The sequence below is a fragment of the Apodemus sylvaticus genome, chromosome 1 (genome assembly GCF_947179515.1).
Source record: "Apodemus sylvaticus chromosome 1, mApoSyl1.1, whole genome shotgun sequence".
In the NCBI taxonomy this organism is placed as follows: domain Eukaryota; kingdom Metazoa; phylum Chordata; class Mammalia; order Rodentia; family Muridae; genus Apodemus; species Apodemus sylvaticus.
The window spans coordinates 187,479,707-187,485,722 of NC_067472.1; the positions used below are offsets into that span (position 1 = coordinate 187,479,707).

Sequence of the window (6,016 nt, forward strand, 5' to 3'; positions counted from 1 at the left end):
CACTGTCTTATAGTGACGCTATATAGACAAAGAGATGACTTAACTTTTAATGATGATCTATAAGAATTCCTAAAATTATATCTGTAATTATGAAGCTCTTTTGTAATAGGAATGCAATTGGGCCCTTTTTCTGATAGTCAAAACTGCAATGAGAACTCTGTCAGTCTCCCAAGTGTCACAAGTTAATTGCTCTTAGATGGGAACCAGACCTTCTCCTACTCAGAGCACATGCCAAGAGGTTGTTAAACAATTAACCAGAGGTCATGAAAAGGGAACTAAAGATTTATCATAGATGCTAGGACAGCAGATAAAATGTTGACTGGGTTTATCTATGCAAACATTCACTTACTTATGGTTTTAAACCTTCAGTGAACCTGTGGAGCAGAGACAGGTAATAAATCTTAGCTAGATAATTACTCCTAATGGATATGCATGTAAACATTCTCTGTTGCCTACTTCTATCTCAATTTATGATTTGATATTTTCTGTGAACTTGTGATGAACATCATACCATGGTATCATGTATTCTGAAAGATGTACTGAAGACAAAGAAGAAAGGACTTTCTCTTTTTGCCTTTCCCCACTTTGAACGGGAACTTTTTATCCTTTCCCACTTAGAAGAATTTTTCCTTTTCCCTTCACATAGGATCTTCCTGCTCTTCCCCATAGATAGCTTTTATAGGAAACTTTTTTATTTTTATTTATTCGATATATTCTTTATTTACATTTCAAATGATTTCCTCTTTTCTGGCTCCCCACTCCCTGAAAGTCCCATAAGCCCTCTTCCCTCCCCCTATTCCCAAATCCACCACTTCCAAATTCCCTGTTCTGGTATTCCCCTATACTGCTGCACTGAGCCTTTCCAGAACCAGGGGCCACTCCACAGTTCCTCTTGGACATCATTTAGTATGTGGATTATGTCTTGGGTATTCCACGTTTCTAGGCTTATATCCACTTTGCAGTGAGTGCATATCATGATTGCTCTTTTGAGACTGGGTTGCCTCACTTAGTATGATGTTCTCCAGCTCCGTCCATTTGTCTAAGAATTTCATGAATTCATTGTTTCTGATGCTCCACTATGTTTATAGGAAACTTATTACATCTTAATAATAAATGATATTATAACTCTTTTAAGTGTCCTTTTTTCTTCCTGCTACTTCCAAGTAGCAGGTTGAAAGTTAGAACCCAAACAAAGGTGATTTTCTTAATCTCCTGTTGTTTTAGGATGAGGTGCTAAGTACCTGAGACTGCAGTCTCTGACCTCAGAGGAACACAGAAGGCAGTTCAATTATAATAGCATAGCAAATTAAATGTAGATAAGTAAACTTTTTATTATACAGCAACTCTAAATATCTCATAAGACCGAGTCTTACCCACCCTCCAATACTCTTCCCCCTCCTCTGCCTCAAGAAGAACTTACAAGATAGACAATCACTTCCTGCTTGGTCTGGCCCCCTGCACAGCACTGTAATCTGAATAAACTTTCTGATTCTCCATTGCCCTTGTATGTGAGATAAGGGGACCCATGATTGGCTGGCACAAGGGGAACTCTACATCCTCCTCTAACAAATAGGCTCTCAAATGTGGCTGCTCTGTTTCTACATCCAAAGAGTGAGAAGACCTGTGTGTGTGACCTGGGAACAATTCAGATTCAGCCTGAGCCATGATTTTTCCCATCTCTGAAAGGAGTTTGACCATGCCTTTCCTTTGACCCCAGTCCACTTGGTTGTATGGAAGGGAGACTCCAACAGTAAGATCAAAGTGGGAGAAAGATATAAGACTACTCTTCAGAAGGGGAGCCAGGAAGTGTTAGCCCTGTGTGTGTGAGGAGGGGCCTCTTACCAACAGAAAAGAGCATAAATGGATTGCTCTTCTTAAACTGCCCCCTGTTGTGCTGAAACTGCTGAGGGTTAAAGTCATTGGGATTGGAGAAGTACTTGGGATCTTTCAGCAAAGAGCCCAGTATAGGCAATACATCATTGCCCTGGAAGACAGGAGCCATGGGACTAATTAGGCAAGGTGATAGATGAGCATCCTCAGGGCTCACAAGATTGGAAGGAAGAGGATAAAAGGAGAGGGGCTGAGCTAAGGGGGAAGTGTTGGCCAATGTGACAGGTTCTCTTGGAGCAGTGGTGGTTCAAGTTCGATGAGGAAGGTCGCTTGAGAGACTCACAATCTCTTGGAACAGAATGTTAGGGAATGAGCAAGCCCATGCCTGTCAATTCAGGAGGTTGTGGGCCCAGGAAGAAGTTCACACTCCCTGGTACAGCAATTTGGGGTTTGTGTGCCTCAGCAGGCTGTATGGAGGACGTGAGCCTCTTCAACATAAGTAACAAATTCTAAAGAAACAGAGTCATGGTCCTTACCATGAGAGTTTGCTAAACATGGGGTTGATGCCTGAAAAACAGGGAGACCCAGGATTGAGGACAGTTTAAACACCATGGTGAAGGAGCAAAATTTTCATTGAGAAGGAAGTGTGTAAAACTCTGACTGGGGATGGCCTGCTGAGTCAAGAGGACTGGAATGAAGACTCTTAGGCTCGGCAGGGAAATACCTTGGGGATGAGGATGCCCCAAAACTTGATGTCCTTGGTAGTTCTACAAGCCACACCAAGAGGAATTATGTCTCCATATCTCTGGGATCTCATGGATCACAGCCTTGGTGTAAGGTGTCTGCATTCTATCCTCATACTGAGGCTGTTGGTTCCTGCCAATCACCTGGTCAATCTCCTCATGCACCATAGCTGAGAAGAGATGTGTTTATACATTTAGAAAGGGAAGATGCATTAAATATGCAAAAATATGGAGATGTAGAATTATGGGTGAAATGTTATAGACCATTTGCAGTAGATGCTAGCTATATATGGTGCTGGAATAGGATCCCATTAACCTTCTTGGGTTAGAATCAGAGGCATTAGCAGAAGACATTTACAGATTGGTAAGAGAAAAAAAAGCAAAGTACATTCTATGATTGAGAGGAGCAGTTTCCAAATACGTTCAGGCCTTTTCATTTTTTTAAATACAAGTGAGGCTCAGCATGAGATGGGAAGTTTTCAGCGATAAATTAGTACCCTAGGATTCCCTGCAACACTGAGCCCCAGACACACTAGACAAGGCACACTACCATATGGAACATCACCATAGAAATACCATTGAATATATCTCAGAACTAGAGACATTGGACCATTCTAGCATAAGCAGGTCTTAGGTGCATGCTGAATAAGGCAAATTGTAATTTTGAGCAATCAACCATATGCCATCTTATGTCTTCCTGAAATTAGACATGCTCATGATTATATAAGTACATGCATTGTGGGAAATGGCATGCCCAGTTAGCAAAGGCTTACATAACTCAAGCCTGTCAATCAAAACCCAAAACCACACACACCCTGCCTTTAGCAATCAACCCTTTGTCTTTCTGAACTCATAAAAGGAAACCCTGGACAATCGCCTGGGATCCTCAGCAAATCCTGCTCAACCCTCCACTCCTTTACACTGTAGCTATTCCTTACTTTCTCCTTGATTAGGAAAAATACCCCACAGCTTTTCCATTTGTTGCATTTCTTCAGAATTCTGAAAGTAGCTTAAAAATATGCTAAGAACCTGGAGAAACCAGTCAGATGGTGACCAGCATTCACAATGGGTGCCTATCAGATCAGCTTCCTTCAGAGACTATCTTAAATCCCTGATATCTGGGAGAACTGGGGTAGGGATAGCCAATGTCCAGCACGGTGTAGTGGTCTGTGGCCTCTACCGTCCCTGTCTCCCTCAACATTACCTGCAACGGCAGGTGCTTCATGAGGAGCAAGAAGTTGAAGCTCATGGCTGTGCTGTCCATCTCTGTGCCCACGAAGAAAAGGTTCAGTGTGGTCATCAACAGATTCCTCTTGGGAAAATGAATTTGGGGGTTCTTCTCCTACAGGGAGAGGGACATTTATCTTAATTCCACTTAGCACTCTTTCAGACACTACTGGGAGTTTTCCCAGGATTCACTTTTCTTGGGTTCAGATTGAAGGTGGGAAGGGAGAGTCTGACCAATCAAGGCCCTCCCCAAGTGCTGGCTTCCCTCATACCCCGCAAGAAACAAACATAAAATCCTTCTTCCTTGGTCTTTCCCTGGGTGAATCTCTGTACTTTTGCTATCAACCTGGTTGGAATTTATTTAAAATAGTAATGATGTTTTTAAAAAGAGGAGAGATGGTGGAGAGGGTAAGAAAGGGGAGAGAAGTAGAGAAGATAGAAATGAAGAGATGACAAAGGGAGGAGTTTCTGCAAGATGGAGAATCAGAATTGGCAATGAGAACAGCCTACTTTTTCACAATTTGAAGATGCCCTTGGAGGGAATTCTTCCCCTGCAGGTGTGCATTTGTGAAGCGTGCCTGCATGTGTTTTTGCACACATGTATGTGCCTAATTGAGCATGAGTGCCAGAGTGCATCTCTCTCACTGTGTGTGTGTGTGCGTGTGTGTGCATGTGTGTGTGTGTGTCTGTGTGTGTGTGCATGCACATCTGTGTGCTGATTATTTCTGGATACAAGTGGGCCTGTGGGTGTCCACACCCATAAGTATATATGAGGCAGCCAGAAGAGAACATTGCATATCTTTTATCAATCACTGCCCTATTCATTTGAGGCAGGGGCTGCTGTCGAACCTGGCTGTAAAAGAACTTCTGGGGAAATTAGTATCCTAGACCTCAAGCAATACTACAGAGCAATAGTTTTAAAAAAACTGCATTGTAATGGCACAGTGACAAGCAAGTGGACCAATGGAATAGAATTGAAGACTCAGAAATGAATCCACACACCTAGGGTCACTTGATCTTTGACAAAGGAGCCAAAAACATCCAGTGGAAAAAAGATAGCCTTTTCAACAAATGGTGCTGCTTCAACTGGAGGTCAGCATGCAGAAGAATGCCAATTGATCCATTCTTATCTCATTGTACTACGCTCAACTCCAAGTGGATCAAGGACCTCCACATAAAACCAGACATACTGAAACTAATAGAAAGGGATACCAAGCAGGATACCTGGGGGACAGTTAGAGAACCACAGAAATCCAGGGAGAACAGAATTCTAAAACAATCTTAAAAAGGCCAAAGAGCAAATTAACAGTAAACAGGAAAGTGGATCCAGGGCAGAAAGGGCTTCGAAAGGGCACTCAGGGAAGGCCATGGAACCTGCCACTACACATCTGTCAGGCCTAGTTCCCCATGTGCTGTGATTCTCGCCATAGCCTTTGAAGAACCAGGTGAAGAAAGCTTGCTCTCCACGACCACTGACTTCCTCAGCCTAGTTCTCCAGAGCCTCCCTCATGGCATCATTTCCCCATGGCACCACAGCAGGACAAGGCCCCAGAGGAGTGTTGAACACAGGAATATACTGCTCCCTGATCCGGTGAAGGGACAAGTTAGAGAGGCCATTCCTGGAACATCCCATGTCCTGATGTCAGGTACATAGATGCATTGCGGTGATGTATCAAACCTCTAAACTATGTCTGCATCCTGGCCTAGTCAGTCTTCTGCCTCAGAATCTGAGCCACACTGGGCATGCTCCACAGCTCAAATGTACCATCTCTCTGCCCAGTACTACCTTTGAGAGGGAATCATAAAACTTCTTTGTGTCCAGAAAGTTGCCAAGGAAGGGTAATGGGGTAGGTCCTTGAGGCATCTTCCTCAAGATTTTCCTCTGCCTCCACTCAGTTGTTCTGATTATGACACTGAAGCAGGTCAGCACAGCCACCAGGAGCATCCCAGAGGCCAACATGGAGGCAGTGGGATGGACATGCAGGAGGTTATCTCTGGGATGGTGTATCTTTATACTCTAGGATGGAAGGATGGCTCTAGCTCCTGTTTAATAATTATCTCATTTTTTCCTCCCAGCTATTGCCCATGGTGCCATTGCCTTGGTTATGAAACTGGCAGCAAGAGAAGAGGAAGGGGGTTCACATGTAGTGGATGTTAGGACAGAAGAAAAGTGTACCAAGTTTGCATAATGAGATGAGAGTATGGATTAGGACATT

At 43.4% G+C, this 6,016-nt stretch overlaps 1 pseudogene; it reads right to left on the reverse strand.

Moving 5' to 3' along the window:
* Positions 1 to 357: 357 nt before the first annotated feature.
* LOC127664562 (cytochrome P450 2A8-like) lies at positions 358 to 5,760 on the reverse strand (annotated as a pseudogene).
* Positions 5,761 to 6,016: the final 256 nt, after the last annotated feature.